Source organism: Lepisosteus platostomus, unplaced genomic scaffold, assembly GCF_059453375.1.
Source record: "Lepisosteus platostomus isolate fLepPlt1 unplaced genomic scaffold, fLepPlt1.hap1 Scaffold_99_H1, whole genome shotgun sequence".
Classification (NCBI taxonomy): domain Eukaryota; kingdom Metazoa; phylum Chordata; class Actinopteri; order Semionotiformes; family Lepisosteidae; genus Lepisosteus; species Lepisosteus platostomus.
The window spans coordinates 11,159-25,536 of NW_028291711.1; the positions used below are offsets into that span (position 1 = coordinate 11,159).

Sequence of the window (14,378 nt, forward strand, 5' to 3'; positions counted from 1 at the left end):
TTCTTGTCACTGTGCTGCACATTTACGCTGGACCACCTGTAACAGTACAGGACACGCAGTGAGGAATTCGCGCAGCTTTCAGCTCAGAGCGGAATCCAGAGGGAGGACTTGCTCGCTGAATGATCTCTCAGGAAATCCCGGGTGAGATTTAAAAGCTAAACCTGGCTCTCTATGAACACGAGCAAAGAGTTCTCACTCAACAGAAGATTGCGATGTGAGTACAGTAATATAAAACACCTGGAGATGCCAGGGATTGAACCCCGGACCTGTGGAGCAGTAAGTGACTTGTAGCGCTGACATAAGAGATATTTACATAAAGTGCTTTTACTGACCATATTACAAAGCTCAGGAAGTAAGGTCTTAAAACATTGGGCAGTAGTGGGATTTAAACCCACACCCCTGAGCAAGTGGACCCTAAAATCCAACATATTAGACCATTCAGCCACAGAACCTCGGGCCCCTTCTCCTTTCCTCTCGTTGCTGAGTATAGGTGCCTTCATCCAATTGAGCCAGGTTTGAATCCCAGCCAATGCATCTCCAAATCTTTTCAAATGAATCAGGGAAGAAACTCAGTTTAGTCAACTACTGGTGCATTCAGCACACCACTTGCTTGTGTTTGTCAGGGTGGCCGAGTGGTCTAAGGCGCCAGACTCAAGGACATGTGTCTTTCCAGCTGGCTTGGGTGTTCTGGTCTCCAAATGGAGGCGTGGGTTCAAATCCCACTCCTGACAGCTTCCGTTTTTACCTCTCTTGAATTGTTCCAGTGCTAGCTGACAGTGAATGACTGAAATATAAAAGCAGCAGAAGAAAGCAAGCAACTCAGTGCAATTTGTGAGTATTCTGTACTGTTAAAATGACAGGTTTTCATACTTTTTGGAATTCGTAGCTCAAGAAGTGACTCCTGTTCCATTTTCTATTCACCAACTCGATTTGCATTCCGCCCCTCACACCTCACAACAGAATAACAAACGGCTTCATGTGCCACAGCATTCCCCTGTAGATTCGGTTTGCACTATGAATTAGGCGACCCCGAATGAAATATTTTAGTGTTGGCTCAAATGTGAGGAATTTCATGAACCCTCAAAAAGGAATGCTTGCAGAAAATGCCAGCAATTCAAAGCGTGTAGGCAGCATGAACAGACCAATTCTGCAATTTCTTTTATCGCGGGCGGTGCTTTCCGAGTCGATGGCTCTGCATTAGAAATGAGAAGTGCTGAACTCTAAACACGTTCTTGCCATTACTGCTACTCCTGCTGCTACTCCTTCGTCCTCGAAAAAAGAAAAGACAGGCATGTTTTGAGTCTCAAAATGATCTTCTGGATCCACAAGAAACATGTAAATTTGATTGATTCCGCAGTATTTTGGATGTACTGTACTTATAACTTCCATCGAAGAGAGACTTCATCAGTTGCATGAAATTGAAACTTTCGACTTTTTGTCTGGTATTGAAAATATGTTTAAAAAAAACCATGAACAATTTTCTAACAAACAACTCATGAATTATTGCCAGGATCTATATTTAGCGTTCGGTAGTGATAACACTGCTGATATTGATTGAGTAGAAATCTATGATGTATTGACAGCTTTATCTGAAGCGAGAAGTCCTAGAACGCCATCTATGAAGTTTAAGGATTCATACCAAGAAATGCCCTTTGTTTCCCACCCCAACTGCTGCTTTTGCATTACACATTATGTGAACATTACAAGTTTTGGTAGCTTCTGGGCATGATTAAACTGAAACTGAAACTTATTACAAAATTCTTTAGATGAACCATGTCCAAAAATTGTAAATCAGGACTAATTTTAATATCAAATGAAATTACTACAGAAAAAAAGGCTTAACTGAAATATGAATAAGACTATGCAAGCCTGAAAAATAGAACAATTCAATTTATAGAACTTATTTTTTTATTTTTTGAGAGATGGGCTCACACACCGGAAGACACTAACGTTTCTCTTCGTTAGAGTATGTGAATAACAGTTTAACCCCAGATGTTTGTAATTGTGATTCTGTTAAAATTTTAAAAAGCATCTATCAATAGTAAGAAATTATTAAGAAAGTAAGAAATTGTGTTATTTCATAAACTGTAAGACATGAAGACATTTACAGGTTATATCCTTTGCTTTGTCTTTTAACGCAAGCTGTCAGGATCCAAGCCCATGTTCGGACGGTTGTGTTTCTCTTGTAATCATCAAATGTCATTGTTTTGTCCGTCAGTTCTTTCTTGAGTTGTACCATGGATATTTTATACCATCAATACTTTTCATGCTCTTTTGCATTTTCCTTCACATACGGAAAAAAACTCAAGGCATTCTTGTCACTGTGCTGCACATTTACGCTGGACCACCTGTAACAGTACAGGACACGCAGTGAGGAATTCGCGCAGCTTTCAGCTCAGAGCGGAATCCAGAGGGAGGACTTGCTCGCTGAATGATCTCTCAGGAAATCCCGGGTGAGATTTAAAAGCTAAACCTGGCTCTCTATGAACACGAGCAAAGAGTTCTCACTCAACAGAAGATTGCGATGTGAGTACAGTAATATAAAACACCTGGAGATGCCAGGGATTGAACCCCGGACCTGTGGAGCAGTAAGTGACTTGTAGCGCTGACATAAGAGATATTTACATAAAGTGCTTTTACTGACCATATTACAAAGCTCAGGAAGTAAGGTCTTAAAACATTGGGCAGTAGTGGGATTTAAACCCACACCCCTGAGCAAGTGGACCCTAAAATCCAACATATTAGACCATTCAGCCACAGAACCTCGGGCCCCTTCTCCTTTCCTCTCGTTGCTGAGTATAGGTGCCTTCATCCAATTGAGCCAGGTTTGAATCCCAGCCAATGCATCTCCAAATCTTTTCAAATGAATCAGGGAAGAAACTCAGTTTAGTCAACTACTGGTGCATTCAGCACACCACTTGCTTGTGTTTGTCAGGGTGGCCGAGTGGTCTAAGGCGCCAGACTCAAGGACATGTGTCTTTCCAGCTGGCTTGGGTGTTCTGGTCTCCAAATGGAGGCGTGGGTTCAAATCCCACTCCTGACAGCTTCCGTTTTTACCTCTCTTGAATTGTTCCAGTGCTAGCTGACAGTGAATGACTGAAATATAAAAGCAGCAGAAGAAAGCAAGCAACTCAGTGCAATTTGTGAGTATTCTGTACTGTTAAAATGACAGGTTTTCATACTTTTTGGAATTCGTAGCTCAAGAAGTGACTCCTGTTCCATTTTCTATTCACCAACTCGATTTGCATTCCGCCCCTCACACCTCACAACAGAATAACAAACGGCTTCATGTGCCACAGCATTCCCCTGTAGATTCGGTTTGCACTATGAATTAGGCGACCCCGAATGAAATATTTTAGTGTTGGCTCAAATGTGAGGAATTTCATGAACCCTCAAAAAGGAATGCTTGCAGAAAATGCCAGCAATTCAAAGCGTGTAGGCAGCATGAACAGACCAATTCTGCAATTTCTTTTATCGCGGGCGGTGCTTTCCGAGTCGATGGCTCTGCATTAGAAATGAGAAGTGCTGAACTCTAAACACGTTCTTGCCATTACTGCTACTCCTGCTGCTACTCCTTCGTCCTCGAAAAAAGAAAAGACAGGCATGTTTTGAGTCTCAAAATGATCTTCTGGATCCACAAGAAACATGTAAATTTGATTGATTCCGCAGTATTTTGGATGTACTGTACTTATAACTTCCATCGAAGAGAGACTTCATCAGTTGCATGAAATTGAAACTTTCGACTTTTTGTCTGGTATTGAAAATATGTTTAAAAAAAACCATGAACAATTTTCTAACAAACAACTCATGAATTATTGCCAGGATCTATATTTAGCGTTCGGTAGTGATAACACTGCTGATATTGATTGAGTAGAAATCTATGATGTATTGACAGCTTTATCTGAAGCGAGAAGTCCTAGAACGCCATCTATGAAGTTTAAGGATTCATACCAAGAAATGCCCTTTGTTTCCCACCCCAACTGCTGCTTTTGCATTACACATTATGTGAACATTACAAGTTTTGGTAGCTTCTGGGCATGATTAAACTGAAACTGAAACTTATTACAAAATTCTTTAGATGAACCATGTCCAAAAATTGTAAATCAGGACTAATTTTAATATCAAATGAAATTACTACAGAAAAAAAGGCTTAACTGAAATATGAATAAGACTATGCAAGCCTGAAAAATAGAACAATTCAATTTATAGAACTTATTTTTTTATTTTTTGAGAGATGGGCTCACACACCGGAAGACACTAACGTTTCTCTTCGTTAGAGTATGTGAATAACAGTTTAACCCCAGATGTTTGTAATTGTGATTCTGTTAAAATTTTAAAAAGCATCTATCAATAGTAAGAAATTATTAAGAAAGTAAGAAATTGTGTTATTTCATAAACTGTAAGACATGAAGACATTTACAGGTTATATCCTTTGCTTTGTCTTTTAACGCAAGCTGTCAGGATCCAAGCCCATGTTCGGACGGTTGTGTTTCTCTTGTAATCATCAAATGTCATTGTTTTGTCCGTCAGTTCTTTCTTGAGTTGTACCATGGATATTTTATACCATCAATACTTTTCATGCTCTTTTGCATTTTCCTTCACATACGGAAAAAAACTCAAGGCATTCTTGTCACTGTGCTGCACATTTACGCTGGACCACCTGTAACAGTACAGGACACGCAGTGAGGAATTCGCGCAGCTTTCAGCTCAGAGCGGAATCCAGAGGGAGGACTTGCTCGCTGAATGATCTCTCAGGAAATCCCGGGTGAGATTTAAAAGCTAAACCTGGCTCTCTATGAACACGAGCAAAGAGTTCTCACTCAACAGAAGATTGCGATGTGAGTACAGTAATATAAAACACCTGGAGATGCCAGGGATTGAACCCCGGACCTGTGGAGCAGTAAGTGACTTGTAGCGCTGACATAAGAGATATTTACATAAAGTGCTTTTACTGACCATATTACAAAGCTCAGGAAGTAAGGTCTTAAAACATTGGGCAGTAGTGGGATTTAAACCCACACCCCTGAGCAAGTGGACCCTAAAATCCAACATATTAGACCATTCAGCCACAGAACCTCGGGCCCCTTCTCCTTTCCTCTCGTTGCTGAGTATAGGTGCCTTCATCCAATTGAGCCAGGTTTGAATCCCAGCCAATGCATCTCCAAATCTTTTCAAATGAATCTGTGATCTTGTAGCACATCCTCTGAAACCAGCAATCGAAATTGGAAACGTCTTCTTCAACACTGAAAAGCTCAATTAGGACGAAGCAGTTGTACACAGGACAGCAGTACACTATGTGTTCTTGATTGATTCAGACTCGTTCTCAGTGGTTCTTGCTCACCAAATATCTTAAAAGCTGAGGAAGAACGCTACGAAAAATACTAATCAAAATACAAAATAATAATCATTATTAACCAGAAACAGCAGAAAAACTGGTCACAATTGTGATTACGTCGCTTCTCTGCTTCAGCAAGGTCAATAAAGGACTCTCTGAAAGTAGTAAAGCACTAAAGCACTGCAAAACTGAATTCAAAATCATATTAGGAATTCTGAGTGGTGCCTGCTTACATGCAATCCAATACGGATGTTGTCTTTAAATAAGAATTCCCTATGTTTCCCTGCCTTTTCCCTGGAGTGAAACTATTGGATTGAAGGAATTCTTATGACAGGTTTACAAGGTGCTGTTGATATTTGGATAAATCTATGAACTCGTGATTTTTATATACTTTAAATAACGGCCATACGCACAGAATAAAATTACTGATGATTTTTCCTGAGACAAAGCACAGCTTATCTTTCCAAGACAGCTGATAAAGGCAAGCCAGTGGATACTCTAGCAGAACATGGAAAAATGTTCAGCTTTGTAACCAACCAGGTATGCTTTGTGATTGCTTGAAGTGAAACCCACAATCTCTTTTGAACTTAGACAAGTTATTTCTGATGGAGCGCTATGCGGAAAGACTTAATCAGCTCTACCCCTGAGGATGACTCGACTTGAAAATGCAGAACATTAACGTTTCATAGATAAAAGGAGCACAACCGACATTAAAATTGAGGGCGCACTGTGATTTGCACTGGCTCAAAAGTGATCTTGGTAGACAAACTTCCCTGCTGAAGGTGGAAACAAGAATTTGTGTTGAGAAGAAAAAACACTTTTTTCTCTCTGCTTTGATGTTAAGCTGATAAAGTAGCTTTTAGCACATTGCTCCACTTGGTGGTTGTAACACAAAAACACTTAGCAGCAGTGGGATTCAAACACACACCTCCAACGAGACTGGAACCTTAATCCAGCACCTATACAGCTTGCGAAAGATGAAAGACAAATGTTGAACCCATGCCCCCAAAGAACCTGGAGCCTTAATCCAGCACCTTAGACCACTCAGCCACACTAACCACTGTGTCTTGTCTCTTTGTCTCATTACTTGCCCGGAGGAAGCCGGGTGGCTTTTGCTCTTGTCCAACAGTGGCGTTATGACTATGGAACCGACTGCACCTGCTTTTTCTGAGATGCTTCCCCTCTCATGGTGAGATCTCGAATTCTTAAACACCTCTGGATAAAGTTCTTCTGTTTAGTTCTTCTTCTATTTAGAACTATTCAAACTTAGAACTCTTTGCTGATTTAGGTGGTATATTTCCTCAATTACAGGACAGCACAAACAGTTCTTAATGCAGAAATGGAAGCCTGTCTAAATTTTCCTTTCTGTTAAAGACATTTTGGGAAGCACTTTTTTTGGGACACTGATTTTTCTCCTTTGGGGAGCTAAAGAAGACTATAGGGTGTGGCACAGTGGTAGTGTAGCTGATTCTATCTCTGAAAGTTGTGAGTACAAATTGGGTTGGGGTCAGCTAAGAGTTCTTCACCATCTGCTGGTGCTGAACCCAGACTTCTCACCATGTAGTTGAGTTCTTCTCAATATCTCAGCATCTCCAAAACATCATGTCCAACTTTAGAGACAGCTACATCAGACAATGAAAGTTTGAGACCACTTTATTATTACAGGTTCTAGCAAACCTGAAAGCTAAGGCGTTTCAGGTCACTTTTTTAATTAAAAAAGTGTCTGAAGCCTCTAAATAAAATTAGGCTTTTTTAATTGTGTATGAAATTCACTCCGATGGGCTCTGAAAGGGGAAATATACTGTTGGGATCCTCGCAAGTGAGGTGTCTTCTTGTGGTGAAGCACAGTCATACCTGACTTGTCCGGGATGACCCAAGACAGACTTTATCCAGAAGTGACGGCACCACTCCAAGTAGAATGAGAGAGAAACACAGCACGACATGGGGAGTCAAGAGGCTCCCACAATTCACCTTTCCTCACATTACTGATTTCTTCACTAACGTTTTGACCGTTTTACAATCACAATGACCGTTTCACATTAAATAAGTTTTTAAACCATCAATATTTAAGAAAAAAAATAGTACTTTTTTTTCCAATTATCAAAAAAAAAACATTAAATGCCTTGATTGCATAAAGTTTCACAGACAGAAGCAGCACGCCAGCACAACCAACATTAAAATGGAGGGCACACTACGATTTGCATTGACTCAGAAGTGATCTCGGCAGACGTCATTCCCTGCATAACACAAAAGGTGGCAAACCGCATTTGGTTTGAGTGGACGCAAGAAAGTTTTTCTTTTCTGCCTTGATGTCAAGCTGACAAAGTATCTTCAAACACTTTGCTTAGTTTCTCGAGAGACTGCCAAAAAGCAGCTCCCTCCCTTTTGAAGTCAGTTGGAAGGGGTCTCAACAGAAGCACCTAACAAGGTGAGATTCAAACCAAAGCCCCTGAAGGGGCTGGAGCCTTAATCCAGTGCTTTCCACTGTTCAGCCACAGTTACCACTGGACTGTGTCTCTTTGTCACATTACTTGCTCAGAGAAAGCCAGATGGCTTTCGCTCTTCTGGTCCGACTTAGTAGCATTACGACAGTGTAACGAACTGCACCTGCTTTTTTTGAGATGCTGCCATTCTCGTAGTGAGATCTCGACCTCTGGATATAGTTCTTCTATGAAACAGGCTTCACACGTCTGCGTACAGCTCCCTTGATGTCATTTTATTTTTACAGCAGCCACATCCGGAAAGTTGTGTCTTTTACGTTTTATTTGAACAACAAAACTACATACAATACAAACAAGAGCACATATAACGTATCAAGAAAATCGTCAGTGGCACATGCTATAATACAATTACACTTTATGAAAAACCTTTACACGACGTAAATAAAGATAAGGTCCGCACAGCTCGTTCTTACATTTCGAAAGAGTCCGTAAATACCCCTTTACGTCTATTTTGAACTGTTCAAACGTAGGACTCTTCCCAGACCATTTCACTTTATACCACATTCCTAAACGAGGATGCATCTCCTGTTTTAGAACTATTTTGGGCGGTATGGCTTATACAACACACCCACAGTATTCTAATGGTGGACTGCAGATCTGTGCTATAGTTCAGTCGAATTCGAAGGATCCAGCAATCGTACTGGATTGGACTGGGATTCTGAAATGTCTCTTGCAAAAGTATTCGGGTTTGCTTGAACCTTTGATAAAAAAAAGTGATCTAATCTGAAACTACCCAGCTTACAATCTCTGAGGTAGTTGTCACTAAACTCGGAAGTGATGTGGCACACATGTGCCGTGTGCCTTTACTTTTGTAAAAAACTGGTATCGGGAAAAGTTTCTTAATATTTCTTTTGATTAGCATGCAAGAAAATGTGATCATTACCTATGGAGCCTGCCTTTTAGAAGTTCTCCCTCTAAACACCTTGTGCAGCCTCCCGACAGACTAACAAAAAGCGCCTTTTCACCAACTCAATTTATAATACGCCCCTCAAAACTCACAACCGAATAACAATCCATCCGTATATTTGATTTCCAAGATCCATTCAAGGCAACTTGGCTCTTCGCAAGCAAATCATTTCAGGGAAGAAACTCAGTTTAATCAACTACTGGTGCATTCAGCACACCACTTGCTCTCGCTTGTCAGGGTGGCCGAGTGGTCTAAGGCACCAGACTCAAGGACATGTGTCTTTCCAGCTGGCTTGGGTGTTCTGGTCTCCAAATGGAGGCGTGGGTTCAAATCCCACTCCTGACAGCTTCTGTTTTTACCTCTCTTGAATTGTTCCAGTGCTAGCTGACAGTGAATGACTGAAATATAAAAGCAGCAGAAGAAAGCAAGCAACTCAGTGCAATTTGTGAGTATTCTGCACTGTTAAAATGCACAGGTTTTCATACTTTTTGGAATTCGTAGCTCAAGAAGTGACTCCTGTTTCATTTTCTATTCAACTCGATTTGCAACTCGATTTGCATTCCACCCCTCACAACAGACTAACAAACGGCTTCATGTGCCACAGCATTCCCCTGTAGATTCGGTTTGCATTATGAATAGGCGACCCCGAATGAAATATTTTAGTGTTGGCTCAAATGTGAGGAATTTCATGAACCCTCAAAAAGGAATGCTTGCAGAAAATGCCAGCAATTCAAAGCGTGTAGGCAGCATGAACAGACCAATTCTGCAATTTCTTTTATCGCGGGCGGTGCTTTCCGAGTCGATGGCTCTGCATTAGAAATGAGAAGTGCTGAACTCTAAACACGTTCTTGCCATTACTGCTACTCCTGCTGCTACTCCTTCATCCTCGAAAAAAGAAAAGACAGGCATGTTTTGAGTCTCAAAATGATCTTCTGGATCCACAAGAAACATGTAAATTTGATTGATTCCGCAGTATTTTGGATGTACTGTACTTATAACTTCCATCGAAGAGAGATTTCATCAGTTGCATGAAATTGAAACTTTGACTTTTTGTCTGGTATTGAAAATATGTTAAAAAAAACAAACAATTTTCTAACGAACAACTCATGAAGTATTGCCAGGATCTATATTTAGTGTTCGGTAGTGATAACACTGCTGATATTGATTGAGTAGAAATCTGTGATGTATTGATAGCTTTATCTGAAGCGAGAAGTCCTAGAACGCCATCTATGAAGTTTTAGGATTCATACCAAGAAATGCCTTTTGTTTCCCACCCCAACTGCTGCTTTTGCATTACACATTATGTGAACATTACCAGTTTTGGTAGCTTCTGGGCACGATTAAACTGAAACTGAAACTTATTACAAAATTCTTAAATCAGGACTAATTTTAATATCAAATGAAATTACTACAGAAGAAAAGGTTTAACTGAAATAAGAATAAGACTATGCAAGCCTGAAAAATAGAACAATTCAATTTATACAGATGCAGCCATTCAAAGTGCCCGGTACAGACACGTACTGGAGGTAATTGGCAACGGCGTCATGCATTTTGGAGCAAGATGACGCAAGATGACGCGGGGTACCGCGGTACGTGATTGGTTGACCGACAGGAGCACTCGTGGTCCGTTGGTCTGTCGTAGAAAGATTTACTGTAAACGTCTTTACTGTGCCCGTTCATATTGAATTTTACCACTGAAGGGAAATCTTAATAGCTGAGCATAAAAAGAATAGGAGCATACTGTAAGGCGTGTGAAGGCCATAAACGATATTAATTTTGGAACATAAACATACAGTATATGGCTGGTCTCGGTACTTTAAAGAAAACATACACGAAACATGGTTTCATTATGACCAGAATCGGTCTTGAGATATTTTTAACTTGATTTACAGTATTTGAGAGGTATGTCTTGACACCGATACTACGTAAATACTGCTCACGTATATGTTTCTAGGTTTATATTATGCATTTCATACGGTCAAATTACTTTTGAGCAACTGATAAGAAGCGCGCAATGGTATGCCCAGGGCGTTTTAGTTTCGTTTTGTGCGGGGACTCAGCTTTAACTATATCGCCGTGGATTGATTAGAGATATCAAGTACATACAAGTCATTTTTTAAATGTTGTAGTTCGTCTTGTAAAAATGTTACGAGTACATCATCTGTCAACAATTACACAGGTTCTGTTTCCATATTGCGGATTTTGGTTACGTAATATTATTTTCTAATTTCACGTTGTGAATATATGATTTGGGCAAACAGAGCCGCAAAGAAGTACATTATGGGTTGTTGTTTTTTTTATTTGCAGTTTTATCTAGAACAAGCGATGCTTAAACCTTTGTCTGATTCTTGTGAAACTATCCACACGACAGTTACCTAGGAGTTGACTTCAGTGATGTCACTGATGGGATGTTTCTAAAAATCCATCCACTGTAAAACGTCTTCTCCAGTTGTCCTGCATATGTATTCGCTAATGAAGCTGTGTGTTCTGATCCTGGTTCTCTACATTTCTGTATGAACCAGCTTAGAGGGCTAAAAAGCTTGTGTTTAAATTGAGTGTAAGGTAATTTATGCTTCTAAAGTCGTGGTCAGCATTTATTATTGTACTGTGCTGTAAACTTGTTCTGTGCCTAATTACATTATTTTATAGCTTTATCAAATCTGTACATTGTCTGTCGATAATTTTTCTGTAGTGCTTTTTCAGCCCTCAGCATGTGACTGTGCTGGTGGTGCTGTGGGTTAGTTTCCTGATTCCCATGTAACTATGACTTTATTTTTTAACAAACATTTCTTTGAAAAAATGAAACGTTTCCCTTGGTCAGAGATTAAATAAAACCTCACTCGCACCAAACAAATTTATATTTCTAAATATCACAACATGATCGAATTTAAGTATTTTTATTAACAATGAATAGTCACCTTTACGTTACAAAATAAACATTTATATTGATTTGAATCGCGTTTTGATTTAAATTGTAAATGCGTGTTTAAATATATGTATTTAAAGGCAATATACTGTATAAAAGCGCTGATTCTTATGGAATGTGTTCCGCCGGGGATTCAAAAAATTATTTTTTTTTAATCGCGTATCTAAGGGAAATTGCAGTATAACTTTGTTCATGCACAAACAGTGGCATGTTACATTATTAATTTGGGTGTCTCCTCATGCCAGAAAGCTCTAAATTGCATTTTGAGTGCGGTTTATGACTTTTTCTAAATTGCAACCCATAAATAAAGCTGATACAGTTTAGACTTACTGTATTCTAAACTGTATTACAGCAGCACATTGGACAATGCAAGGTAAATTGCAAAAATGCACTTGGAATCTGTCCAAGCCCTACTACAAAAATTATTTAAACTGCGACACTTATCATTCATCTTTAAATAAACTTTATTTTATATAGCGTTTTAAGCAAATAGGTAATTAGATTGCTCATAAACCTAATCGCTTTTTCTACATAAACACAGCGTGATTGCTCTCTGAAAATGCTTTTTCTTTATATTTAGGCTCAGATTTCAACTATAGATCGTATTATTATAAACTTTCTTGGAAAAATGTCTTTTACGTAAACCATGTTTGCTATTAATTCATTTAGGGCTAGAATACATTCATTGTCTTCTAATCGAGTCGAGTTGACATTGGAAGCTTGCCATGCCTGGACTGTTACACCAACGCATTAGCATGTTAAAGCGATTTCATTGATTTATTTTAGTTAAAATTTTATATATCACCTTTAAAAGTGGAATTTTAAAGCAAAGTAAATACCCGACACTGATTGTACCCATCTGTCATGCTAATAAAACACCTTGAATTGAATTGAATTGAGGGAGAGAGGGGGGGGAGGGCGAGTGAGATAACCAGGACGTAAGGCAAATAAGATACAGTACACTCCACAGACATTCACAACAGCGACATATGAAACGTTTGCACATATAGTTAAGTTATTACTTGGTTTGCAATGAAATACAATATTGTTGTTGTTGCTGTTCTTGTTGTTTTTATCCTGTAAAGCGTTTTGAGAAGCCACCTTTAAAAGCGCTGATTCTTATGGAATGTGTTCCACCAGGGATTCAAATTGATTCAAAGCTCTAAATTGCATTTTGAGTGCGGGTTTTTGACTTTTTCTAAATTGCAACCCATAAATAAACTGCGACACTTTAAACTGCGACACTTATCATTCAACCAAAGCTCGAAATACCACAAGGACCCTCAAGAGCACAGCAAAGACTGTATTAAAAGACTGTATCACACCTAAAGAAGAATATTTTAAATTTCTTGGCGCAGTTCATTGTGCAATTAACCCTTGTATGTGCTGTCCGCATTCAAAATGCAATTTAAAAAAAGTCAAAAACCACGCTCAAAATGCAATTTAGAGCTTTCTGGCAAGAGGAGACACCCAAATCAATAATGTAACATGCCACTGTTTGTGCATGAACAGGGTTATACTGCTATTCCCTTTGATACCCGATTAAAAAAAAATAAAAAATGTTTTGAATCCCCGGCAGAACCAGGCATCCATATGAATCAAGCAACAGGTTTATTCCATGCTGAAAAAAAGAAAAAAGAACGCAATGATCCCCCCAGAGTCTCAGCCCCGGGTTATTTGGGTTTTTAGACAGAGGGTAAAAAACTCTCTCTCTGGCTTGACCTCCCCCTCCCTGTGTATTGTCTGTTTTTTTGTTAACAAGGCTCGCCAGCTAATGTGAATTGAAACCTGTCTTTCTAGCTTTTAAAGTCGTGCGAAGTGTAAGCCACAATTCAAATAGAGAAAAAAGAGCTGACTGGCAAGATTTAAGATGTGGCTGTCAATGTTGGATTAAAAAAAACACATTGCCAGACGTTTGTTGCATTGCTTGAAAAATACCTTTATTTCGAGAGACTGGATAAGTATTTCAAGTGTTTTTTTTTTAACTTCCTGAAAAACAACTAATAATTTAACTATATGTGCAAACGTTTTATGATATGTCGCTGTTGTGAATGTCTGTGGACATGTGCTGGCTGGACAGGAGGCTCTACTGTACACAGAGAGGGGCGGGAGGAGGGGACAAGCCCCTCTCTGTGTAGAGTAGAGTTTGATTAATAGGGAATATAATACAAATGTTGTTTGGTGTTAATGTGTTGTTAAGTGTGAATTTGTACCTGTTTCCCTGAGGTCTGGCTTTTTTTCTGGAAAACCATAACTCTGGTCTTGTCCAGATTGACTGTCGGCGCCCAGGTCTGAAAGTAGTGCTCCAGCAGCGCCAAGTTCTGGCGCAGCCTCTGTTCTGTGGGCGACAGAGGGACCAGGTCGTCTGCAAAGAGCAGGAACTCGATTTCCATAATTAATGCAGATCAGTAAATCAAGGGACAAAACAATTATTGCGCCCGGCTCCTCAATGGGGTTTGAAGTGCTAATGCGTTGGTTTAACAGTCCGGGTGTGGCAAGCCTCTAATGTCTCCCGACTTCGGCAAGAGGCACCCGCCTTTCATTGGAAGACAATGAACATTCTAGCCGTACATGTGAATATAGCATAAATACACAAAGGGATTGGGTGAGCTCCCATCACAAAAAAAACTGCGAACCTGCACTACAGCGACCACAGTACAGTATGGAGACCAAGACCTTTTACGGGAAGAGACGGGGTGCTTCTGCCGC

At 39.7% G+C, this 14,378-nt stretch overlaps 3 non-coding genes across 3 annotated transcripts; all 3 read left to right on the forward strand.

The window, feature by feature from the left end:
* Positions 1 to 618: 618 nt before the first annotated feature.
* On the forward strand, positions 619 to 731 carry trnal-caa (transfer RNA leucine (anticodon CAA)). The gene is made up of 2 exons: positions 619 to 656; positions 686 to 731. It is a non-coding gene; the product is annotated as a tRNA-Leu (tRNA).
* A 2,199-nt stretch (positions 732 to 2,930) lies between these two features.
* Positions 2,931 to 3,043, forward strand: trnal-caa (transfer RNA leucine (anticodon CAA)). Its single transcript has 2 exons — positions 2,931 to 2,968; positions 2,998 to 3,043. It is a non-coding gene; the product is annotated as a tRNA-Leu (tRNA).
* A 5,932-nt stretch (positions 3,044 to 8,975) lies between these two features.
* trnal-caa (transfer RNA leucine (anticodon CAA)) lies at positions 8,976 to 9,088 on the forward strand. The gene is made up of 2 exons: positions 8,976 to 9,013; positions 9,043 to 9,088. It is a non-coding gene; the product is annotated as a tRNA-Leu (tRNA).
* Positions 9,089 to 14,378: the final 5,290 nt, after the last annotated feature.